Source organism: Sceloporus undulatus, chromosome 1 (genome assembly GCF_019175285.1).
Source record: "Sceloporus undulatus isolate JIND9_A2432 ecotype Alabama chromosome 1, SceUnd_v1.1, whole genome shotgun sequence".
Lineage (NCBI taxonomy): Eukaryota > Metazoa > Chordata > Lepidosauria > Squamata > Phrynosomatidae > Sceloporus > Sceloporus undulatus.
The window spans coordinates 34565618-34593002 of record NC_056522.1 but is presented as its reverse complement, the minus strand read 5'-3'; the positions used below and the strand labels follow the sequence as shown (position 1 = coordinate 34593002).

The 27385-nt window shown below is 40.6% G+C and overlaps 1 protein-coding gene across 2 annotated transcripts in view; it reads left to right on the top strand.

Moving 5' to 3' along the window:
* Positions 1-27385, top strand: part of KCNH1 (potassium voltage-gated channel subfamily H member 1) — a 358490-nt gene that overhangs the window by 892 nt on the left and 330213 nt on the right. The window lies entirely within an intron of this gene.

The window sequence follows — 27385 nt, the reverse complement described above, 5'->3', positions numbered from 1 at the left end:
CGCTATCCCCCGCCAGGAGCCTGCAGTGGGACTCATCTCCTGGGTTTCCCCAGCGAAAGGGACACAGACACACAGAGATCCCCCTCCCAGTCCCCAGGAGCCTGCATTGGGACCCATCCCAGCATCTTCTCACCCTCTAGAGAAAGGGACACTCACAAACACACAAACCCCCCTGCCTTGGAGTCTGCTTTAGGACCCCATCCCAGCCCCTCCAGGAGTAAGTTTCTTCAGAAAAAGGAAACCCCCCCTCCTCTGGAGCCAGCCTTGGGACCCCATGGGAGCCCCTCCTTTTGGCTCCTCAGCCGCTTTCCAACAGGAGCTTTCCCCTCCCCTCCCTTGGCTTTCCCTTCCCACGTTGCTTTTGGTGCTATGCAGACCTGGGCTCTTTGCAGAGGCTGGAGGGAGATCCTTAGCAAGGAGCCAGTGGGGGGGGGGGGGGGAGGCTCTCGGCCAGGGCTGCCCATCCCCTGCAGCTGCCAATAAGGAGAACAACACCCCCTAAAAAAGAAACCACACAGCCACACGCATGCCCATGCTGACATTTTGGAGAGATTAAAATGAACCATGGGTTTTGGGTTGTGCCCATTTTATTTATTTTTTTTAGTTTGTCCCCTTTGGATGCTGTAGTGGGATTTTCTAGGTTTTGGTTTGGCTGCTTTAAAAGAAGGAGGAGGAGGAGGAAGAGGAAGGCAGACACTTCTGCAGTCCAGGTTCCTAGAAAAAGAGGTCCCTCCTAGCCCAAGCTGGGAATACTCTCAAAAGTGAACAAGGACCATGTCAAGAGTAATGATGGACGACTATTAATTTCTGGCAGGCCTTTCCCTCTCTGTCTTTATCCCCTTGCGCTGTTATGCAAGAAGAAGGTTGCCAATTTTACATCTCCAGACTACAGAATCCAGCACATTTTCTAAACCGTGTCTGTTTGGTCTTAGGGGAAATCATGTTTCAGGGGGAGCGGAGGCAATTTGGACATGAAAGCAAATATTTATTTCTAGTTGAAGGGCTACCAAGTGCTGGACTGCAGACATTTCTGATCATTATTATTTGTTAAGAATAGTGTTGTTGTTTTGAAAATGCCCTAATAGCACACTTGCACTTCCAGACAAACAACTTGTGCTTTGCTTTGATAAACAAAGCCCAAAGGTGGAGAGGGTTGGGACATACAGACACACACTTGAGTCTCTAATGTGTCTCTCTATTTCCCCCTAGCCCTTTCACACAAATGGAAAAGTCTACATACGACTTAGGTCCAAAAACACTCTGCAGACATAATCCAGTTTGAGACTGCTTTAACTGCCCTGGCTCAATGCTAGGGAATTTGGGGAACTGTGTGTTTTTGTAAAACATTTAGCCTTCTCTGGTGGTACAATAAAGTACAATTCCCAGGATTCTCTAGCACTGAGCCAGGGCAGCTAAAGCGGTCTCAAACTGGATTATTATTTCTGCAGTGTGTTTTGGACCAAAATGTGAACCTTAAAGCCTCATTTGCACTAGTATGATCTACTGAGTCAACTGAGTTAAACTGATTTTCAGCCTGATCCCTTATCAAGTGTAGAGGGCCTGTTTCTGCAAAGGTCTGGGCTTGTTTATTTGCTTATTAAAAGGATTTGTACCCCAATTTTCTATGGTCTTCACAACAGCAGGGCCCAAGGGTTGTGTGTTGCAAAGTGTGAAACATGTGGGAGACTAGGATCCTGCACTTTTAACTGCTCTGGGAATAGAAAATTGCAGCAGGTTCCGGTTCTACCACCCCTGCAAGACAAGCTGTCCAAATATCTTCTTCTACAGGACTCTTAAAGGTACAGGAGCCCCTTGCTCCTCCACCTTTGCTCGCTTTAGAGCTAGTTGCAGTGCTAAATGTTCAAAGGCATATGACCCAGTTCCTTCCTTCCTTCCTTCCTTCCTTCTTTCCTTTCATTTTGATTAACTGCAGCTACTTGAATGAACAACGGTTATTGGCACCACTATTGATGAGAGAGATGCAGGGCTGCAGTCCAAATTGGGAAGGCAGGCTGCCACTGAATTTGCTGGGGGAGAAAAATTCTACAACAGGATGATAAGGCAGATATACTACTTTAATAACTTCCATAAATGCTTTGCCGTCTTTTTTAAAAGGTGACTTTGTTGAGGAAATAGCCTTTTGATGGTGTTCTCCCCACAAAATGTTATCGCTGACATTAGAACATCCTGATGTGTCATTTTTAAAATTCAAGTTAGCTCTCTCTGACCCCATTGTATCTTTCCAAGTGAAAGGTTGTTTTTTTCCTTGGGAGAGGAGCAGAAGTGTCATTTGTCATTAACTCTGTAACAGCTCGAGATTTTCTTTCCTCAAATTATTTTACCAATGAGCATGCCATTCAGTCAGCACCAATTATTTCCATTTTTAAAAACCAAATAAACCCGAACCCCCAACTTCCTAGCACCTGTTTTTGGTATTTGAATAATATTGTCATTGAAATGCCATTTTGAAGAAAGCTTTCAGTGGTAATTGGCTTCTTGGTTCCCTTTGATTCTTCCCTTCCCTGTAAGACTGGGACAAATCTCATTGCCCATCATCAGCATTATTCACTGGCTGCTGCACAGTCCTGAAATGGCAGAACTGGTCTTCCCATTAGCGAGGGTGATGCAGCCATCTCCAGTATTTAGTTTTAGGTTGTTGTCCAAAAGAGCTGCAAATTGAAAAGACAGCAACCCATTATTTAATTTTGTTATGGTTGTATTTTTGCTGCCAGATAGGCAAAGAAGCATGTGTAGGACTTTCTGCCTTAGGTGGCAATATAATTTGGCTGACTTTGAATACTATTCACCTTGATGTCAAGGATGTTGGTGACTAATTTGCCTCCGGCAGCAAAATGTCTTGACCCTGCTGAATAGGTTCTAATTTCATGTATGCTTTCTTGTAGCACAGTACTTAAAAGACAACAGACCTCTCTTTCTCTGTATTAACTCGCCTCACATTGTCCTTAACTTATGGTGACCCTATGAATGAGACATCTCCAAGATGCCCTAACCTCAATAGCCCTCTTTTGGTCTTGTAGGCTCAGGACTGTGTCAGATCTATCCATCTGTAATATGGTCTTCATCTTTTCCTACTGCCTTCTACCTTATCTAGAATTATTGTCTTTTTTGGTAGGTCATCCCTTCTCATGATGTGTCCAAAATATGACAGCCTCAGTCTAGTCATTCTGGCCTCCAGGGAGAAAGCTCAGGCATGATTTGTTTTAGGACCCATTTATTTGTTTTTTTGGCTGTCCACAGTATTCATAGCACTCTTCTCCAGCAACACATCTCAAATTAGTTGATTTTCTTTCTACCAGCTTTGTTTACCATCCAGCTCTCACACCCAAACATAGAGATGGGAAATACAATGGCATGGATAATCCTGACTTTAGTGTTCATTTTAGTGTTCACTATCCAAGTCTTTGTACTTGAAGATCTTGCTTAGTTCTTTCATAGCTTCTCTTCCTAATCCTAGTCTTCTGATTTCTTGAAGGCATGGGGAATCTTTAACTACCTGTATTTCAATTTCTTTACTGTTGCCATTGACTCTTGATCATTATTTTTGTTTTCTGAATGTTTAGCATTAAACCTGTCTTAACACTTTCTTTCTTGCCTTTCTTTTGCAATTGTTCCAGGTCTTTGCGGTTTTCTGCTATTAGTATGGTGTCATCTGCATATCTTAATGTTCCTTCCTCCAATTTTCACATCTCCTTGGTCTGAGACCAGTCCTGCTTTGTGTATGATGTTTTCAGTAAACTTAACAGACCTAGCAGACTTAGCAGATCAGAATACCTTTTGCAGCAAGTATCCTGAAATACTGTTTCTCAGGATAAAACTTATGAGACCTGTTTATACTAGAGTTACCTGGAGGTTAATGCAAGAGTAATAATAAGAAAATTTCCAATAAAGATCATTAATAAAAAAAAAGAGTAATAATAATAAAAAATAAAATATTTATTTCTATACCACTTTTCCTGGGAGATCAAAGCGGTTTCCAAGTTCAAAGGGAATATACATTTTAAACATGTTACAATATAATATACAGTCAAGAATACTGTGTCTTCAGGCTAGCCTGTTCTCTCCCTCACAGGCCCAAGGATGACAGTTACGGAGGGAGGGCACTGTCTCTTCAGGCCAGCCTGTTCTCTCCTTCACAGGCCCAAGAATGACAGTTACGGAGGGAGGGCACTGTCTCTTTGTTATGTGCACTGAGTAGCTTCCTGGGGCATCTTGGGCAAGTTGCTTTTTGGACTGCAACTCCAAGAATTTCCCAGCCAGTATCTTGTAGGTGGTAGTTGCAAGAGGAAGAAGGCTATAGGCACTGTAAGGTATTGGTGAAATAGACTGATCAGAGCTGTCACAGTTTGTCTGCCCTCCCTCATCACCATTCTATGACCCAGGTAAAAGTGCAGCCACTTTCTGATCCCACTAACAAGAATATGGGGAGGCTGTGTGGCATAGTGGTTTGAGTGTTAGACTTTGGAAGACTAGGAGCCTTATCACACGGAGGTTTTTGCAGGTTTTTGCAGCTCAGATCCAGCGTGACTGTGGGTCCAATGATGAGAATTTACATTATAACGTGAATACTTTATCAGACATGATTCCTTTCTGTGGGCGCTCCTTCTGTGGTGCTTCTGCAGTGAATCCAAAGTGACTCCTCATTTTGATGAATTCAGAAAAAAGTGAATTGAATTCACAGAATTTGCTTTCATGCTCACTTCGATTTCAGTCCAAATTGGTCTGGTGTGGAATGCAACTTTGCTTCTGCTCTGGTACACCACCGCAAACTCCCCGATTTGCAAATTTCCCATGATGCAGTGCTGCAACTTTCCCCCATTTCTTTTCGGCGGTCCTTTCACTTTCAGGGCAACTCATCTTTTGGGAATATATATATGTGTGTATGTGCGTGAATGTGAATATACAGATATATCTATCTATCTATCTATCTATCTATCTATCTATCTATCTATCTATCTATCTATGTGTTGAAATTGCTGAAATGGAAGGGAAAATAAAAAAGGGGGATGAAGAAGACACAAATATTTACAAGGCAAATATTCATGCAGTCACACAATTACGCGAAACAGGGGACAAGAACTTGCGTCCCTTTTCACCCCGAAAACGTACAAGGTCACGATGCATTCAGACTCCCACTGAGCATGCGCAAGCGTGCCAATTTGAATCGTTGAATCCCACCGGTGTGGTAATACAATTTGCACTCACTCTGCTTTGCTTGAATCTGCATCACATAACTTGCCTTGAATTTGATTCCCCCGATTCAGAAGGGCAACAGAAGGGCAACCAGGTGTGATAAAACACTCACTTTATAACATGAATTCGCATAGCTGAACCAGGAGTCATCCCAGATCTGAGCTGCAAAAACCTCTGTGTGATAAACACCCAGGATTCAATCCCTGCTCAACCACAGAAACTCACTGGGTGAGTCACACTCTTAGTCTCAGAGGAGGCCAATGACAACCCCCCCTCTGAACAATTTTGGCCAAGAAAACCCTGTGATAGGTTCACCTTAGGATTGTTATAAGCTAGAAATGACTTGGGGGCACACAACCATTACAACAAATTTCTGGGCTCAAAAAGTAACTTTCCCAAGCTATTTATCTATCGGAGCCTTTTCAGAGGTATTCTTCCACATAGTTAATTAATTTCTTGATTAAACTGAAAGTCAAGTTTTTGACTTGGCTGCAGATAGAAAGCCATCTGTGCAAACAACTGTATATGTGAAGGTTCCCTGTAGGTGGTCTATTGACTGAGCATAGGTTGTCAGAGCCAGTCCTACCATTTAGGAATGGTGAGGCAGCTGCCACAGGTGACAGATGCTGGGATTCACAAAGAAGTGGCAAGTTGTTAGAATGTCAGTAAAACACAATTTGCTGTCTGCCCATAAACTAATTTGCTGTCCTCAGGTACAGTGGAAGATTATTCCCTTATATTAGTGACGAAAGAATTGTCAGTTCAGTTGCCTTTTGTATGTTGAATAGATGTGTGTGAGAGATGATATCTTGACTTTAGCCTCAGGCAGAAAAATATCTTGGGTTGGCGCTGTGAGGTGAAGGTGGAGTACACACAGGACACACTGCCTTCTGGCAAGTCACACTGGAACTGCTCCTCTTTCTTGACTGTTTTGTCAGTGGCTAGGACCTTCTGTAGAAATGTTTCCCATCACCTACCACACTGTGTCACCTTTCTTGTTCATGGGGTTGTGAATCTGCTCTGGCTTTAACCCAAGCTTTAATGGAACTGTTTGTTGTTGTAGTAGTTATTTGCCCTCAAGTTAACCTCAACTTGTGGTGACCCCTGTAAATGAGACATCTTCAAGCTCCCCTGTCCTCTGCTTCTCTGCTTAGGTCTTGTAGATTCAGGCCCACGAGCTCCCAAATTGAATCTGTCCATCTGGCATGCAATCTTTCTCTCTTTCTACTGAATACTACCTTTCTTAGCATTATTGTCTTTCTAGTGTGTTATGCCTTCTCATGATGTGGCTGAAGTATGGCAGCCTCAGTTTCATCATCTTGGCGTTCAGTGAGAATTTAGGCTTCATCTGTATAAGGACCCATATGTCTTTTTTTTAGGCTGTCCATGGTGTTCTCAGCACTCTTCTCCAGAACCACATCTCAAATATCTACACTTTCTTCACTGTCCAGCTCTCACATCCATACATGGTGATGGGGCATACAATGGATTGGATGATTCTAACTTTAGTGCTCTCTTGTATAGCTTTACTCTATAGGATCTTATCTATCCTTACATCACTTCCCTTTCCATTCCTAGTCTTCTTCTGATTTCTTGACTGCAGTCTCCTTTCTGATCAGTGTCTGATCCAAGGTATGGGAACTCTTTAATTATTTTGATTTCTTCATTGTCCAAAGTCTTAATCCATGTGGAGTTACTGAAGACTGAATTTGAGACCTTCTGCATATATAAGAGTATTCCTGCAATTGGCTGTGGGAATATACCAACCTTGCTGCCATAATACCACCCCCTTGGGCGTAAAATGTATTCCAACAGTAAAACATGAAAAGGCCTTGAAAACCAAGCTTTATGGCTTTCTTTTTGTCTTTCTCTATCTGAAATTACTCTATCCCTTATGGCTTGAACATCCACCTGGAAGACCTGTGTGGTGCTTCCAGTTGCTCATTAAAACTTCCATCGATAGAGCTTTTGGCCTAAGCCTGCATTCACCAATCTTCTGTCCGCCAGATATGTCAGACTACTACTTCCATCATTCCCATTCATGTGTACCTAGATGAGTGATTCCCAAACTTTGGTCCTCCTGGTGTGCTAAAACACCTGGAAGACAAAAGTTTGGGAATTCAACATAGAGAAGGCACATCCAATTCAACATAAAGACTTCAGGTCCCAGAACCCCCAGCCAGAACCCCTAGCCAGCCAGCTTGGCCAGTAATAAGGAATTCTGGTAGCTAAAGACCAGAACATCTGGAAGATCAAAACTGGGGAACCTCTGACCTAGTCCAAAGCATGCAGTTGCTTGCATTCATCTTGCTTTCTCTCTTTGGTGTTTTCCTCATTATTGGGCTTCTAGATTATAGGTTGTACATGGGTGTGGGGGAACTTGTATTTTTGTTTATAAAATTCCTGAAAGTACATTGATGGTATTGTACACATAAGACAATCCTGCATATTAGCTTATACTAAAACAAGCTATCTTTGCTAAGCTATGGGAAAGGAAAATTTTAAACTTTAATTATCATGATAGCCTTATATAAGACTGTTGTGGCACAACCTAGGACAAGCCATTGTGTGCAAAGCAAGGAATGGCAAGGACATAGGAAAACAAAATAAGGGACAGAAGCAAGCACAGTAAATATAGCCTGTCTGTGCATGAAAATGTAGCCAAACACCCTACATGCTTAGGAGATGCTGAATCTTTAAAATGAGAGCAGACTGCAACTGCAATAATTTCCTTGCCAGAAAAAGATGTACTTTCTAGGATACTCCATTCTACTTTCCCAGCCTCCACCTCCATGGACAATGAACACACTTATTCTTCTCTTCTGAACCTTTCTCTGTGCTTGATATTTCTCCACAAATATATAACCTACATATATTACTTACATCAAGATCCACATTCAATATTTTTACTGTTAGGGAGGGATAACCAGACATAACCAAAGGATAGCTTACTTGTTTTCAATTGTTCCCATATGCACTTTAGTTAAACATCAATTATTCTGCTTTGAAGAATAGCCATAAACGCATTAAAACAGTCTTTTATGGTTGTAGAAATTTGTTCAATTTCTTTTTTTAAAGTTTATTTTTAAATAAAGAGATCTTCCCTAGTGGCTTTCAGATCATAAGGGCAAGAAGAACTGTTAAATCCTATTCAGTGATATAGTTGTGTTAGCTTAGATCAATATGAAAAGAGCTCTCTTTGAGACTAACTAGTGGTGTGTCTACAATGTAGAAACAATGCAGTTTGACACCACTTTAAGTGTCATGACTCCATCTTATAGAATCCTGAGATTTGTAGTTTTGTGAGACACCAGCACTCTTTGACTAAAGTCCCTGTAAAACTACACATCTGAGAATTCCATAGGATGGTGCTACAGCCAGTTCTGCAAGGGGATGCCATTGTCCTTTGTTTCAGGTAGCAAAATATCCTGGACCAGCCCTGCCCAAAATGGTCATCTAGTGATGGTGTTATTAGTTGATGGAGAATTACAACTCTTTTTCCTTAGGAAAAAGTCCCCTCAAAATGGAAAATGATGGCAACTGTGCTGAACTCTGCATTCTTTTCAGTTCATACATTTAGCATTCCCTATCCTGAAGCCTTCCAGGGAGTTGGACTACTCCTACCATACTGATAGTACAGTAGTCCAGTTTATCTGGAGGGCACCATATTGGGGAAAGCTGTATTATATTAAGGAAGGTAATAAAGCAAGATAATTCTTTCTCTGCATTTCCGTACTAGGAATGATGGCTTTCCCTTATTTCATTCATAGCTGCTGCAACTGTGGCCATTTTCTCCCTGCCACTCCCATGCCATTGCCTATATTAGTGTGGGCACTGAACAGGATTTCAACCATTGTGTATTATACAGCCATAGTTGTTGGCCTAGATCAAAACTGAGATGAGTAGATGAATAAGAAATGACAGTTATTAATTCAGAAATATGGCAATACTCTAAAAAGAAAGTCCAGAAATCTCAAAGAATTTCTATCACTAAAGCTTTCTATGGCTGTAACTAGAAATAAGGGGATGGGAGAAGGCAACTATGTTTTTTGGCTCTTCTTTACAAAATGTCTCAAAGGATTGACCTGAAACTTGGCATTGTAGCATTTTGTGCTTAGTCTATGCCAATTTTATGGCAGAAAGTCTATGAGATAGCTTTCCTTCAGGAATTTTAAGTTTGAGGAGTGGCTTTCACCTTGTGGGACAATTTCTGTCCACACCACAAAGAAGATCCTCTAAAACTCTGAGCCCCAGTGCCTGTTACAAAAAGTAAAAGAAGAAACCTCCCTTTCCCTATAGAAAGAAATCACCTACCCTTGCATGCACACACAATACACAAAAAGTTGTGGATGAAACTGCAGACTTCTAGTCTGCCACCAGAAATGGAAGGAGGAAATGATCTTGGCTTCCCAGCCCTCATGGGTTATGATGTCTTTTCTGACCCTTCATGTCATGCTTCCTTTTATGAAACGTAATGTGAAGTAATCTTACATAAAGAAGGAGTGCATTTGAGCATGTTCAGAGTCCCATAATCACAAAATCAATACTCACTGTGACTAAATCATTAAAGTATAGCAAATGCAGACTCCCTACAATCCTCACGTGCCACCCAACTCCTTTTCTGAATACATGGGATTGCTCTTCTAGATCAGTTGTGAATGCAATTGAGCTGAGCCACAGACCTTTCATGTTTAAAATCAAGCTCCAGAACTACATGTCTTAGAATTCCTTAGTTTTTTATGTATACGTTTGTTAATTAGTTGCAGAAGAGGGAAGAAGCACACATAAAAAAGCAGACAATGATTACAAAATAATAATAGGATTTTATTTCTGTTGCTAAATTTACAGTTTCCAAATTATATGTGAGTAAACAAGCTCTTGACCTGGTCTAAATACTAAGGCACCACATCCATCTGATTTTAGAAGCTAAGCAAGGCCAGCTCTGGTTAGTACTTGGTTAGAGACTGCCAACAAATACCAGGCACTGTAGGCAACATTTCAGAGGAAGAACTGGCAAAATCATCTCTGAGTATTCCCTGTCTAAGAAACCCTATAAAATGCATGGGGTCAACATAAATCAACAGGTGACATGAAGACACATATGCTCTCTCACACAAATAAGCTCTTCTTAATTTTCAGGTTTGTACATTTATCAGAGATCTGTATTAACAGGTTTTAGTGATAGATAATCTTTGAGAATTCTGGATTTCTCTAGAGTATTACCAACTTTCTGAAATAATAACTGCCATTTCTTATTAAAATACATTCTTTATAGGAATCAATATGAGTTTTAAAAGTGTGTCTATGAGAGTGCCATTTAGAGTGACCTAAAACTCCTTCCCGGTCCTTAAAAATGTCTGTGGCATCTTTATGATGCAAGTAGCTAAGGTCTTTCCAGCCTCCAGTCCATAGTATAAGTTCCACAGCTGTCTGCACATGCCTTTTCAAAATGTAATCAAATTTAAATGAACCTTTTTTCCAAACCTGTTAGTGCTACAGGTAGTGTTAAAGGCTTCCCGTGGTATTTCCAGGTAGAATCATAGAGTTGGAAGGGCCATCCAGGCCAACCCCCTGCCATGCAGGAACACACAATCAAAGCACCTTTGACAGATGATCATCAACATCTTTTTAAAAACTGGCAAAGGAGGAGGCTCCACCTTCTCAACACCCTTTTTGAACTGCGGTGCCCAGGTGTATCAGTCTACATATATGACATTGGTTGTAAGTTGGGAATTGTAACATGAAGCAGTAGTGACAGCTGCATAGACTCCATGTGTCTGTTCCAATGAAAGCAGTGGAGGTGTAGAGTTCCATATCAGTGAATCCATTTTAGGCTTTTGCCTGGGCTATAAATGAGATCTCCTAGGTTTGTTGTTGTGTGCCTTCAAGTCATTTCTGATTTATGGTGACCCTAAGATGACCCTGTCACTGGGTTTTATGGGGCTGAGAGGGTGTATGTCCAAGGCCACCCAGTGGATTTCCATGGTCAAGTGAGGAACTGAACCATGGTCTCCAGAGTCGTAATCCAATATTTAAATCACTACAGCACCAGGCTGGCACTGAATCTACTCGAGGATATGGTTCAGCACCATGGACAGCTTCTTCACAGTTCAATGAATTCACTGCTGCAGTGTCATGGAAAGGAAAGGAGGAAAAAATAACTCTGGCAAAAATAACTAATGTAATCTCTATTTACTGATTACATGAACTGATAATTCCTCTATTATTTTTAACACCCAATATGTAAGACATAAATTAATTATACAAAAAAAAATTCCATAAAGAATGAATATATCACGGCATGCTTTGACCACACAGTCAGAAAAGAGAGATGTAGTAGTGATGGGCGACTTCAACTATCCTGATATTTGCTGGAAGTCAAACTCAGCAAAATCCTCAAGGTCTAGCAAATTCCTCACTTGCCGGGAAGACAATTTCATGGTCCAAAAGGTGGAAGAGGCAACAAGGGGGTCAGCTATTTTAGATTTGATCCTAACCAACAAGGATGACTTGGTTAATGGGGTGCAAGTGGTGGGATCATTAGGTGGAAGTGACCATGTTCTCCTGGAGTTTGTAATACAGTGGAAAGGAGAAGCCAGGCCTAGTCAAACACGCATCCTAGACTTTAGGAGAGCGGATTTCAGTAAACTTAGAGAAGTATTGAGGGCGATTCCATGGTCAGAAATACTAAAAGATAAAGGAGTTCAGGACAGATGGGAGTTTCTCAAAAGAGAGATACTGAAGGCACAATTTCAAACAGTTCCAGTGAGAAAGAAAAACGGGAGGTGTCTCAAGAAACCAGGATGGATGACTAAGGAACTTTCAACTGAGCTAACTTTGAAACGGAACATGTATAAGAAATGGAAAAAGGGGGAAATCACAAAAAAAGAATTCAAAGAAATAGCAGGCATGTGTAGGGGTAAAGTCAGAAAAGCTAAGGCGCAGAATGAACTCAGGCTTGCTAGAGAGGTTAAGAACAATAAAAAGGGCTTTTTTGGATATGTCCGCAGCAAAAGGAAGAAGAAGGAAACGGTAGGGCCACTCCGTGGAGAAGATGGCAAAATGCTAACAGAAGACAGAGAAAAGGCAGAATTACTCAACACCTTCTTTGCCTCAGTCTTCTCAGAAAAAGAAAAGGGTGCTCAACCTGAGGATAACGGAGCAGAGGACAGAATAGGGGAATTTCAGCACAGAATAAGTAAAGAGATAGTAGAGGAACACCTTATTAATCTAAATGAATTTAAGTCTCCGGGACCAGATGAACTCCATCCTAGGGTATTAAAAGAACTGGCAAATGTAATATCGGAGCCATTGGCAATAATCTTTGAAAACTCCTGGAAAACAGGAGAGATCCCAGCAGACTGGCGGAGGGCAAACGTTGTCCCCATCTTCAAAAAGGGAAAAAAAAGAGGATCCCAACAATTATCGTCCAGTTAGTCTGACATCAATACCAGGAAAGATTCTGGAGCAGATCATTAAACAGAGAGTCTGTGAACATCTAGAAGGCAATGCCATAATCACAAAAAGTCAACATGGGTTTCAGAGAAACAAGTCATGCCAGACAAATCTAATCTCTTTCTTTGATAAAATTACCAGCTTGGTAGATGAAGGGAATGCTGTGGATATAGTATATCTTGATTTCACTAAGGCCTTTGACAAGGTTTCCCATGACATACTTGCAAACAAGCTTGTAAAATGTGGGCTAGACAAAGGAACTGTTAAATGGATCTGTAATTGGTTGACCGGCCGAACCCAAAGGGTGCTCAACAATGGCTCCTTTTCATCCTGGAGAGAAGTGACCAGTGGGGTCCCACAGGGCTCTGTCCTGGGGCCAGTGCTATTCAACATCTTTATCAATGACCTGGATGACAGAATTGGGAGCATACTTATCAAATTTGCAGATGACACCAAATTAGGGGGAATAGCTAATACCCCAGAGGACAGGATCAAGATTCAAAATGACTTGAATAGACTAGAAAGCTGGGCCAAAGCTAACAAAATGAAATTCAACACGGAGAAATGTAAGGTACTGCACTTAGGGCGGAAAAATGAAATGCACAGATATAGGATTGGGGACACCTGGCTGAATGAAACTACGTGTGAAAGGGATCTAGGAGTCCAAGTAGACCACAAGTTGAACATGAGTGAACAGTGTGATGTGGCAGCTAAAAAGGCCAATGCTATTTTAGGCTGCATCAATAGAAGTATAGTGTCTAGATCAAGAGAAGTAATAGTGCCACTGTATTCTGCTTTGGTCAGGCCCCACCTAGAATATTGTGTCCAGTTCTGGGCGCCACAATTCAGAAAGGACATTGAGAAACTGGAGCGTGTCCAAAGGAGGGCGACAAAAATGGTGAAGGGTCTGGAAACCATGTCCTATGAGGAACGACTTAGGGAGCTGGGGATGTTTAGCCTGGAGAAAAGAAGGTTAAGAGGTGATATGATAGCCCTGTTTAAATATTTGAAAGGATGTCATATTGAGGAGGGAGCAAGCTTGTTTTCTGCTGCTCCAGAGAGCAGAACCCGGAACAATGGATGCAAGCTACAGGAAAAGAGATTCCACCTGAACATTAGGAGGAACTTCCTGACAGTAAGGGCTGTTCGACAGTGGAATGCACTTCCTCGGAAGGTGATAGAGGTTCCTTCCTTGGAGGTCTTTAAACAGAGGACTGGATGGCCCTAGTGGTCTCTTCCAACTCTACGATTCTATGATTCTATGATTCTATGAATCAATTTGTATATATTCTTCAGTTATAAATAATGTATGCATATTTATTACAGAGCCAGAATGATGTAGTGGTTTGAGCATTGCACTATGACTTGAGACTAGAGTTCAAATCCTGGCTCAGCCATGGAAATCCACTGGGTGACCTTGGGAAAGTCACACTCTCTCAGCCTCAGATGAAGGCAGTAGCAAACTGAAATCTTGGCAAGAAAACCCTGTGATAGGGTCACCTTAAGGTCACTATAAGTCGGAAATGACTTGAAAGCACACAACAGCATCAACAACAAAAATGTATATCTATACAAAAAAGTCATATGAACACAGTCAGCATGTCCAGCTCTAATGGGGTGCCGAGTCTGGAGCTAACTAACTGGCTGACTATTACATTTCGTAAGAATGTGGCCCTTAAAAGATTCCTATCAGTTTGGAGCCTGAATAAACATAGAAAGTTCTTAACATGTTAAGATATTTTTGGTCAGTTGAATTACATAAGTAATCTATTTCTATACAGTAACCGAGAAAGTGATTGCTGACCCAGGTTGGGAAGACCACAATGATCTGAGTCTACCGCTGAATTTTTCTAATGACTTCTGTATCACGGGGCTGGTAGATATACTAGTAGAGCTTTGGAAAGCCATTTTTAGGCTTCAGCTCCAACTGCAATCTCCCTGCCAGCATGACCAATGGGAATTATGGGAGCTGTAGTGCAATTTCTTTTATCCCCCTCCCTGATATTGTTTGCTAGCTATCACTTTGTGCTTTTGAGCAGTCACAAATGTAGAAACGTGATTGGTTGTAGGTATTAATCATGCTGGAAGGATGAAATTTTGGAATACAACTAGGACATTATCTTTGCAAACACATATTCCTAAATCCATGTTCTCTGAGTAATGGGGAGGGGGGGTTGAGAGGAGAGCGGAGCAGAGGAGAGGAGGGGGAATATTCAGAAGGGAAAATAGACATTATGGATGGAAGGTGGCTTAATCCTTCCAATTTATGCCACTGATCTCACTTGAATATCCCTTCCCTCTGGCTGGGATTACTTCAAGATTTGGATCCCAGGTGGAGGGAATAGTTTTAAAATGGCTAGGAGGCATTTTTGGTTCATATTTGCTAATATCAATTCAAGTGTTTGCAAACTCACACAAGAGAGAGGTGTAATAGCTGTGTACTTGAGCTTGAAGAATCAAAACAGTGGGAGTTTCTGATGATCATCTGTTATTCTCTCCCCCCACAACTTCCCTGTTCCTTTTATTTTGGCTGTAGCCCTCACAATAGCCGACCACATTGTTGTAAGCTATTCCTGTTGCAATACAAAGTGTTTTGTGATGGCATAGTCTTGAATAGATCATTTAGATCTTTTTCTTTTACAAAAGACTTGTTCCTGGTAGAGATGAAAACTTCTGGGACTGGTTTGTTGGTCTTTGCAGTGACACCACTACCTCTAGGGTTGGAGTTTCCTTGTGGATATACAATAGTTATGGGAATACAGGGAGAAGTCAGCTCAGGAGTCATAGGTTTTGGTGCATAGAATCAAAACTAATATTGGCTAAGGATTGCTATACTTTAGGATGACATAGCCATCTCTCCACGCCAACCCATCAGTTTCTCAGAAGTGAGTGCAAGACTGGAAACATAATTTTCTGTGACTTCTTGTGTACCTCTTGAGAAATCTCTGGGTTCCACTCAACCTATTGATGCTGGAACAGCTCCCAGGTGAACTCTGATACCTACTCTTCCCAAAAATCAGTTTCCAGATTTAATACAGTTTGTGTAGAAATGCTAATTTGAACAGGGACTCTAGGCAATCTTTTGCCTGAGTGCTTGAATTAATATTTAAAAAGCTCATGAATCAGCTTGAGGAATAAAAGGTGCACGTGGGTTTTCTTGTTCTCATTGAATAAAAACCAGAGCTCAGGAGGTGAAATCTTTTCTAAGGCGATACAAGATAGATACTGTAGGCTTGTAAATTACTATGGTTTCAGATAAAGAGCAAAGTGGAGAATCACTAAATTGTGAGCAAATATGCCTCATGGTGAATTATTGTTATTATTTTGTTGAGGTTAACTGTAATCATCCACATGGATTACATCAAGCTACAGCCATAGTTAGATGTGGTTGGAACTATGAGATCTAAGTTCATTTTGCAGATGTTTATGCAGTGGGGAGTAATTTTAATAAGTGGGGCCATGAGTTAAGAGTAGAAATTTCTTCTCTGGAGAGTTTGTTCTTATGCTGATGCACCAAGGATTCCTTTTTAAAATTGAGAAATAGAAAAATATTGAGGAGGACTTTTACTTCTAAAAATCCGTGGTACCTTTCCAGAGCTTGGAAAGTTTATTTTACAGCTCCTAGAATCCCAGTGGTCATGATGTCTGATGGATTATGGGAGTTGTCATGTAAAAATAAAAATTTTCAATGTTTGTTACTTTGTTTAGTACACTGTAAGTGATCTGAAAGCCCTTCAATATTTTTAAAGGTTTTAGGAGTTTTATGGTATACACATTTGTTTAAATGCCACAGATTATTGTGTCCATCACAATATGGAATTGGTATCCCCAGTGTGGTGCTCATGAGTTATACAGAACAGGGTTTTCAGAGCTAGGCTGTATGGGTGAGGGATGAGTGACATGGAAAATAATCTGTGTTGCAACACAGGTGATTCCCTAGCTATCAACCTGGCACAAAACGTGGCTCTGAAGACCCACAAGTGATCAGGAAGCAGCTATCCCTATGCAACAGAACCAGCTGCTGGCAGCACTGGCAACAACATGTTCTTCTTTGTCCTTCATCTTCCAAAGTGGGCAGGTAGTTGGAAAGACAGATGAATTCTGCTGTGCCCAACTTCTTTGGGCAGGGAGAAGGGCTCTGCCATACTACTGATGAGGTGGGCTGTAGCATATTGTAGTTTTCTGTAGAAAACCACATTGGGGAAAACACATGCCACCAAATTTAGGAGACAAATTTTTGAGGTTGTGATTAGGGGACACCTGGGAAATTTGGAGAGTTTGCAAAAAGGGGGCTGTAGGTTGCATGCAGCCTGTCATCTGGGCCACAGTTTGCCCACCTCTAGTTTAATGAATGTTCATTGGAAAGAGGTGGTGCAAGGCTGTTCAGAAGGGCAAATAGTAATCCACTAACTTCCTATTTCAATTTAGATTGCATAATGGTTGCAATGGCAAGAGATTCAGACTAGTAAACTGTTCATAAAGAACTTTACTGTTATTATATACAGATTATATGCACCAACTGTAGCAAAAAGAAAAAGAAGGTGCTGGTGGTAGGGGGTTCATTGCTCAGGTGTATCGAGAGAACTACTGTATGTGCCAGCTGGGTAAGATGAACTGGGAAGTGTGCTGTCTTCCTGGTATGCATATCCAGGTTGTCATGGACAAGTTGCTGAAGGTCATCAAGAACATAGACTAGAACTTCTTTCTTCTGATTCATGCAGGCACCAAAATCACTATAAAGAAGACCTTGGACTATGAAGCCCTGGACAGGAAAGTGAAGAGATTAGAGGCACAGGCAGTATTCTAACCAATAGTTTCCAAGCTGAGGGAAGCAATAGTCCCCCTATATTTTGCACTGTTCAGGAGTCATCTGGAGTAAAATTACCGATTCCTTATTTTCAGAAGGATATAGACAAGTTGGACAGAGAGTTCAGAGAAGGGCAACCAGGATGATAGGACGTATGGAGAACAAAACATAGGATGAGAGGTTGAAGGAGATACACATATTCAGCTGAGAGATGGCAGGATTGTACTCTCTAAATACCTCAAGGGCTGTCACAAATAGGAGGGTGCAGGCTTGTTCTCTGCTGCCTCATAGAGTAGAACTAGGTCTAATGGTTTTAAGTTACTGGAAGGTAGATTTTGATTTAACATTAGAAGGAACTTCTTGACAGGGAGAGTGGTTCAGCAATGGAACCAATTGCTTAGAGAGGTGTTGAGGTCTCTCCTGGATATCTTCAGTAAGAGGGTGGACAGCTATGTGCTGGAGATGCCTAGCTGGAGATCCTGCGTTGAGTAGGCATTGGATGTGATGACCTATAGGGTCCCTTCCAGTTCTATGATTATACAGTGTGCCCACGTCATGTGCGAGCGCCTTTTATACAGCTTTCAGCTTATGCTGAAAGCCGTGCCAACGGGGTTGCAATAGCACATGCACCTGTGGTGCTCACGCCACCCCATGTGTCATGCATGAGCCCCATTATATTCAATGGGGTTCAAGCATACATGCTATTTGCCTTATGTGGAGGGGTACGGAATGGATCCCCCACTTAAGGAAAGGGCTCACTGTATGTGGAATGATCTAAATGACCCAACCCTAAGAGGAGTGCTGGCATTATATAATTAACTTAATTTCGCTGTGCAAAAAACAAATGTGGATCATTTGTGACCTTGAGCTATTTATACCACACTCTCAGTCCAAAGAGCACATGCATCTTCCATTTTCGATCTGCTCTTCCATTAGAGCCATTGTGAGTGGTTGCATCCTAGCGTCACAAGCCTAAATATAAAATACTTAATATTAAATTTGGTTGACCTCCTTGTTTAAAGGTGCTGACCCTGTGTACGTGGACATAATTTATATCTAACAAGGTTCAACTTATTTTTGGTATGGGCCTTAAGTATCCCAAGTGGCTTAGAGTTACAGCATCTGGGAGCATATCCAGAAAATTCAGTCAGTGTATTTTGCAACTGAATTTTCAAAGCTGGCACTATTCAAATTGCCTATGACATCTGTGCAGCCAAGGGTGTCCACAGGATTTTTTGAGGTGGGGGTGAGGAGGAGAAACTGCATAGTGGTATGTGAGCATAATTTATGGGCATGTTGTATGGCATTACAACACAACTGTTCTTTTCCCCCCGAGTGCCCCATTCAGGGGTGTTTAGAAGCCTACAAATAGTTGGAGGTCAATCTGCAGAGCTTGTTATTTGACCAGTACAGAATACTAGAGACAGACTCCAGCAAACATTTCTGTTGAGTAAGACAAAAAACCTTTAAGGAGAGAAAGCGAAACAACCTCAAATGAACAATCTATTTAATAATGTAATGGGTATTTTTTAGCATCATCACCTTTGTTATAGCACTGACATTTTCACATGAGTTGTCAGGAAAAGGGCTCATGTGTTATAGAATGGTTTACTTCATGGTGGAGCCATTGGTAAATGTTTTGTAGAGTATAGCAGTAGAATGAATCTACAGATAATATCTTTGGCAGGAGAAGGAAAATGTGCTGTGTTTGTATCAGATTTGGGTTTTTTGAAGAATCATGCTCTGTACCCTTTATTTTTCACAATGTTATCAGTCTTTACATCAGCTAACATGCAACAACCATTGCATCTGAAGACCTTATTCTGCCAGGCTTCCCCCCTCCCCCCGTGAGCCTTGTCTGTTATTCTTTTCCCCTTGGCGATGTTTACGATGTATTCCACTCTACACAGCCATTTGCTTGGGGTACTGTTGGTTTTTTATTGCTGTTGACTGCTAATTGTTGTTAACTGTTGTAATTCTGCTGGGGGGGGTTTGGGGCTCGTGTTGTTTTAACTGTTTTATCTTTTATTGTTCACCGCTGTGATCCTTGGAATAGCGGTATATAAATAAATAATAATAATCATAATTATTATTATTATTTGAATTTGTTCATTTGGTAGTGCATATTTTGTGCATTAAAACATTCTGCTATTGTAAAACATTCTTAACTCCCCAATACAAAATGGGATATCCCAGTGTTGGCCATTTTTCATGGCTGCCATGATACACAACCTCTCAGTCATATACTTGCCTCTTACAATAATAATATAATAAACGGTTTTTATCCAACGAATAGTAGTAGTATCCACATGAATTTTGATTTGGGGAAAAAGTTCAAACAGTATCTCAGTTCAAAATATCATAAACTCCTATCTTTGTTGCTACCATTTTGGGGGAAGTGAGTAGGTACACTGCTACCCAATTACAGCTATACTAAACTCTTGGATTTCTGATTTTTTTAAATGTAGCAGCAGTCATTTCCTATCTTGAAAGACCAAAACAGTACCTTTCAGATGAACCTTTTCCTTTTCCAGAAAGAGGGTGTGTTGATTATTAGTATGATTTCATCCATTGGCTAAAAACACTGAAATACTGTGAGATTAGCATAGTTGCTTACAAAACAGTGCAGAGTAGTGGTTGTACATTTTGCCTCATATATCAGTTTCTAGGAGACTTGTTTAAAAGAGTAATCTAAAACTGGTTATCAGAGGATTATGATTAATTTAATTTACCTCCACCCAGCAAATACCCATGGTTGTTATGATAACATAGTCATGAATGTAGTAGTTAGTATGCTCTAAGCTCTCCTTTGCTGCTTCCTGCTTGTAAAATAAGGAATATACTACAGTAAGGAAAGCCATGAGTCTATAGCAAGCAAACTCATTGCTATAAGAGCCATAATAAATAGTGCCATTTAAGTAAATTTATATCTCATTGGGGCTGTATTTCAATGTATTTCTAGGGTGTCCAAATCTTGTAAAATTTGCAGAAGCAATATCATTAGGTCCTAACAAGCTGCATTCTTTTCCAAAACAAAGTCCAAGTTTGGCAGCCAGTTTCTCAATATAAATATGGGACAGAGATCTCTTTAAACCTCTTACTACTTGGATGTCTTTGTGTATGTATGTGTGTGTATTTTAAAATAATTAAGCAGGCTTTATACTGAACATAAAGGAAACAAAAATAATGAACACAGCGGACCTACATATATTCGAACTAGATGAGGAAATCAAAATAGTAAAAGACTTCCCATACTTTGGATGAAATATTAATCAGAAAGGAATCATAGAATCCTAGAGTTGGAAGAGACCACAAGGGCCAGGAGACTGCAGTCAAGAAATCAAAGAAGACAGAATGGGAAGGGCAGCCTTGAAAGAACTAGAACCAAAGAATAAAGATACACAACTGAGCATTAAAGATATGCAGCTGAGCATTAAAGTTAGAATGTTCCAATCCGATATATTCCCCACCACCATGTATGGATGAGAGAACTGAACAGTGAAAAATGCGGATAAGAAGAAAATAAATTCATTTGAGATGTGATGCTAGAGAAGAGTGCTAAGGATACTGTGGATGGTAAAAAATATGAACAAATGGGTCCTTGAATGGATCAAGCCTGAAATCCCTAGAAGCCAAGATGATCAAACTGAGGCTGTTGTACGTTGACTTCATGATGAGAAGGCATGATTAATTAAAAAAGACAGTAATACTAGGAAAGGTGGAGGGAAGTAGAATGGATGGACTCAATGAAGGAGGCCATGGGTCTGAATTTACAGGACCTAACCAGAGCGGTGGAGGACAGGGAGTCTTGGAGATGTCTCATCCACATTGACCATTGAGGTTGACTCAAGGGCAGCTAACAACAACAAAGGATGCCAAAGAATGCAAGTGCTCCCCGTGTACCCCACTCATATGTTCCTATTGGAACTAAAAGCTACTTAGTGATACCCATATGCTAGTCTTCCTCTGCAACAAAAGTATTACAGCTCTGTGTCTTTTGTAAAGAAATGCTTGCCCAAACAAACCTAGAAGCCTGCATGCATACATCTTAAAAGCAAACCAGAAACTTATTGTTTTGGGGTCCATGTAGCTCATCAATAATCCTGCAGCAACATGCTTCCACTCACTTCAGGCTTCTGATACATTTTCAAGGCATCAGAAACAGATCTGGCTCTGCTATTAGGCACAGCAAGACATTCAGCTCAGGTGGTACATACTGGAAAGTGAGAGCAAGGTGTTGGAGAAGCATACAATGGAGAATGCTGGTTGAAGAAAGATTAAGCTGTTAGTCCAGTTAGCTTGTACATAGAATGGGAACAAGTGACATCTTGTTCTTCATCTCAGGCAGCAAAACGTTTTAGGCCAGGTCTGATCAGGAGTGGTGGTTTTATGCTCTTGATTTCCAGGTCATTTCTGAGGTAAAACATTGTTTCCTTTTCTAGATAATATTTATGTAATTAACAACTAGGTTTTTAATCTTTAAGTTTGGCATGGCCAAAGCACACTCAGATCCCTCCAGTGTGCAAATGGGAAATATTTAGGGACAACAGTCTGAATTTTGTAAACAACCACACAATTGCCAGCAGGATTTATTTAAAACTTGCCTTAATCACTTTAGACTTCTAATTGTGAGACATCAATTTTATACTCTCTCTTCTGAGTTTTCAGTAAACATTACAGAGTAGTCAGATCTTACCATTGTGTATATAATTTTAGTTTGGTTAAATAAGAGATACATCAGAAAAATTTTCCTTGCCGACTGGCATTGCTGAAGTGAGATCAGGTCACACTTACCCAAACTAGACATGACTTTAGATTATTTTTGCATTGTGCATGCTTAAAAAAAAAAAAGCAAATCACAATCTGAATGGACAGGAGCTGATTATTGTGATTGCTCTATATCAGAGAGCTCTGGTGCTATAACAACTACAGATCCCAGGATTTTATAGGATGGAGCCATGACAGTTAAACTGCTGTCAAACTGCATTAATTCTGCAATATGGCAGAAGCCAAAAATGTGGTTTAAAAAGTCACTCATAAAGGAAATAAACTGTGTTTTTGAGTTGCAGGAGATAGATATGGCCCATACTTTAACTGCAAAATACTAGATTGTGCCAAACACCAACAAGAGCCTGACCATCTGTGAGGAGATCAGTTTGTGTGGCAAAATATGCTTTCAACCCCCTAACAATCCCTTTTTAAAAAAAAGAACAGGAGAGCATGAAAGCAGGAAAATGGCACCCCCACGTAATCTGCTGTCTTAACTGCCTCCTTTGCATCGCTTCATAAAAAGTCAGTCTGCCTAAGCAGACAATAGTCCATCTGAATAATCCAGACAAACCACAGTGGCTCTACTGTTCTTAATGCTGTTCACCTGACCAAAAGCAAACTATATTGGTGTTTCTGCAGGAGTTATTTTGAGAGGTCTGTTTTGTTTTATACAGTACTTCCTGCACATGATTTATGTACAGGAGAAAGTGCATTCTTTATTCCCACAGAGCATAAGGGAGAATCAGTAGTAATTCTTCTTTGCTCTGCTTTTACGAGAGGAAGCAGTATTTCTTTCATTGTCTAGGCAGATAATTTCCTTGTAGCCAGAGAGATAGGAAAAGATTACATTAGATTGCACATTGCTCTCCACATCCAGATAGCTGCAAGCTGTCCTGTGGTGGTGGGAAGGCATATTATGGTGAAGAGAGAGACAACGTAGAAAAGATGGGAGAGTGACTCTATTCTCTATATCTGCCAGGCACCCTAACACACTGGCCTGCATTGGTTATGCAAATATGGCTGTCTTTTATGGCAAATATGGCAAATATGGTGTACAGGCTACAGTGCTGGATCCCCATTGATCTGTATCTCTGTTTGAGGGACTGGGGAACCACACCAGCCCTTCAGATACTTTTGAACTGTTACTACCCCTGTCATATTTCACCATTAGTCAAGCTGGCTAAGGCCAATGCAAATAGAGTTCAGCAACATCTTGGATGCCACATTTTCCTGAATCCCCTTTTCTCTTCTAAAAAAAAACATTTTAGTTGCATGATGCTTTCTCCAGGAAGTTTCAATGACCCACTGGTGTGTATCTAACCAACCTTTTTTGTGTCCAGCTCTGGGCACCACAATTTAAAAAGGATGTGGAGAAACTGGAACATGTCCAAAGGAGGGTGACTAAAATTTTGAAGGGCCTGGAAACCATGCTCTATGAGGAACGACTCAGGGAGCTGGGATGTTTAGCCTGGAGAAGAGAAGGTTAAGAGGTGATATGATAGCCCTGTTTAAAAATTTGAAGAGATGTCATATTGAGGAGGGAGCCAGCCTGTTTTCTGCTGCTCAAGAGAACAGGACACAGAGCAATGCATGCAAGCTACAGGAAAAGAGATTCCACCTCATTAGGAGGAACTTTCTGACAATAAGGACTGTTCAACAGTGGAACACACTCCTTCCTTGGAGTGTAGTGGAGTCTCCTTCCTTAGCGGTCTTTAAACAGAGGCTGGATGGCCATTTGTCGGGTATGCTTTGATTGAGAGTTCCTGCATGGCAGGGGGATGGACTGGATGGCCCTTGTGGTCTCTTCCAACTCTATGATTCTATGATTCTTTGGAGAATTGGTGGAATTCTTTCTTATTTTAAATACAATTGGCCCTTTTTATCCACAGATGGTTACACCATTCCAAAATGCGAGCCTTGATTTTGCCATATTATATAATATTGTATATAATGGGACTTGAGCATCCATGGATTTTTATATCCATGGGGGGGGGGGGGGGGAATGAGAGGCTGGAACCAAATCCCGTCAGATAACAAAGGCCCATAGTTTTTATTGTAGATGAATTAATCTTGGGGACTTTTGTAACCACCTTGGTCTAGATTATAAAGTGGTCTTAATGCATTTTGCTGTAAAAAAATGAATTTTTGGTACTGTAATATATAATCTACAATCCAAAAGGGAAACTTAAATTGTGACAAATATAGTTTTCCCAAAACAGATAAAATCAAAGTATATGCCCTCCCAGCCTCCCTTTCTTCTGAAAGTAGTAAAAAGTGATTTCTGCAAATCCAGTGTTGAAAACTAATTTATGGCTTTAGGTGTATTTTGAGGGCGCAGCAACCAGACACTGAACACTAGAGGGAGCTATTCCCATGCAGCTTTCTTAAGCAAGCTTTTCTTCTCTATTTACTATAGTGGTTAACACTCTGTTACAATGCAGATAAGAACCCAGAGGCAACACAAAGTGTTTATAACAATTTACAATTCCCCAAATATATGTTGTTTGGAATGGCTCACTCACACAAGTTAAGAGACTAACACAGTTTTGAAAGCAAAGTCCTCATTTCATTTCATTTCATTGAACATTTTTTCCCCTTTCAGCATAGATTTTCAGTTTTTGTACACAAGGTGTCACCAAAAAGGAAAAGACAAGAGTTAGCTTCAGGAAGCCTGATATTTGCAAGACCTCTCCTCAATTCAATCAACCCTCCCCCCATTTCTTTCTGTTAGCTAACTAGGGAAAAGCAAAATTTTTCAATTTGTTTTTTTATTACCTTGGCTTTTTGTTCTGTGCCCTTCTAATTACCTTGACTCACAAAAACACAATCAGAGTGGTTGGAATTTGGAGAAAGAATGGAAAGAGGGCAAAGTTTTCTATGCCTGCAGCTATACTTAACAACCATGTTCAATATCTTGTACTAGCTTAGGTCTTACATTTCCTAAACTTCATCTTCTTCTCCAATCCTTGCTCCAACCATTTTTCCCATCCAGTCACTTTTACCATATTTGTGGGGGACTGTAGGAAAGATTCAGATTGTGACCTTCACTGGATGACAACTTGCTTCTCATAACCTCATGTGTTTGTTTGCATATGATAACACATGGAACGATTGGTCAAAAGTGAATCTCCATAGAAATGGTATATACTGTATAATGAACAATCCATTGTCATGCTTCAAGTTCTCCTGAGAAGTGTGGTAATGTAGTAAGGACATCTCATGCTTGCTAGTTCTGTGGAATGTGTAAGCATGAAGACCCACATTTCCATCATGCCCAGAGAGATTTCAGAATATATTGGTGACTTAGGTCCAGGTTCATGTGCCCCATATGCTGTCAGAGACAGATGTCCATTAGCTTGAATGGTGAATGCATGTGCCACATTCTTGCTACTGTGGTTTTCAGGGTTTGAAGCATGTTGGGGTGATGGTGGTAGTAGAAGAAAATCAGGGGAATTTTCAAAGCTACTTTTTTAGATCACAAATTCCAGAAGCTACCTTAGAATGTTCAGAATCCCAGACCAGTGCTTCTCAAGCTATCTGATACGGGGACTGGGTTTTTTTCCTCTAATGTGCCAAGGACTAGTACCATATTTATTCCCATGGGCTTCAATTGTTTTTCCCTAGAATCTCACTGTGTACCAGTAGTCAATAGCTTGTGGACTGACATGGGTCCATGGATCACCATTCTGAGTAGCACTGCCTTTAGGTGTGTCACTAGGACTGTGTGAGGACGTGGGATGCACCAGGTGACTCCTTAAGGTGGGGTGAAGTCACTGCTCCCCAGACATCTGCCTCTTGGCAGAAACAGGCTGTAGTGTTTGCCTGCATCCCTTTAATATACTGGAGCTCAGCAGAAGAGATGCTGGAAAGGTTGTTATAAATAAATATTATTATTATGGTGTGAGTAGGGTGAGGCTCAGTAGGACGCCTTCGATTTTTAAAAAACGATTTTATTATTTACTTATTTTTATTTTTAATAATTATTTATTTTTTTAAAAAAATCACACCTTATCAAATTTTCACTTTAACCACGTGAAACAATCAATGTACATGTAGATACATTTAGGCTGTGTGTATGATATTGTAATTTAAAGGTATAATTTTAATTTTACTAGTTGTTTATATCACAGCCGTTTCCATTACATTCAGTGATATATGGGAATTACGAGTAATGAACATTAGTACATTTTTTTTACTAAGGATTCTGTATGGTGTGGGATGGGAGGAGGCTAATGGGGGGTGACTCCATGAACTATTGCACCAGGTGATGCCAACCCTATTGATGCCACTGACTGCCCTAGATGAATTCCCATATGTTGCTCAATCATTCTAACTTTCTGTTATTTTGTGGCAAGTGAGTCTCTGTGTGCGGTTGCTGCGGAGTACAGCCCCTTTCCTACCTTGCTTGCTCTTTCCATTTCTGTGCCTCTGAAATTGCAAGACCTTATTGTTAAATATTTGGCCTTTATGGTGAAATATGTATGATAGTCCTGTAATGTGAAATAAGCAGTGCTGGAATGGAACTATGGATTTATGGAAACTGCTGAGTGCAAGTAGCTGAGTCATGCAGAGAGGTGGTTTCAGGGTTGTTTTGTTCAAAGATGATAGAACATTTTTAAAAACGACACCCAACCTCCTCAGTCTGAAGTGGACATGGTACAAAATTTTATCACCTAATTCTTAAGCTGAAATGCCTGTATGTTGCAGTCTTGTGCTGCAATATGTAAAATAATAATCAAGATAGCAATGATAGCAGCAGCAGTAGAGATTTCAGAACTATTGTAGTCTCACATTCTGATATTCCTTTATTTTCATTTTTTTAGCCTGGGGTGGTCAGACATTTAATTTGAAAAGGGGCTTTTAAAAAATAAATGAATATAAACACCAATCTCTTTTTACCACCAAGAAATATTTTAAAAACCTATAGACTTTGAGCAGTTGCCTTGCACCTTGTTTTTGTTCACTGATCTTAACAGAATAACATGGGTAAGAAAACAGAGTCTAACCTTGCTTTACCATATTGTTAGCTCTGCAGCAGCTTGCCTTGCACCTTGTTTTTGTTCACTGATCTTAACAGAATAACATGGGTAAGAAAACAGAGTCTAACCTTGCTTTACCATATTGTTAGCTCTGCAGCAGCTT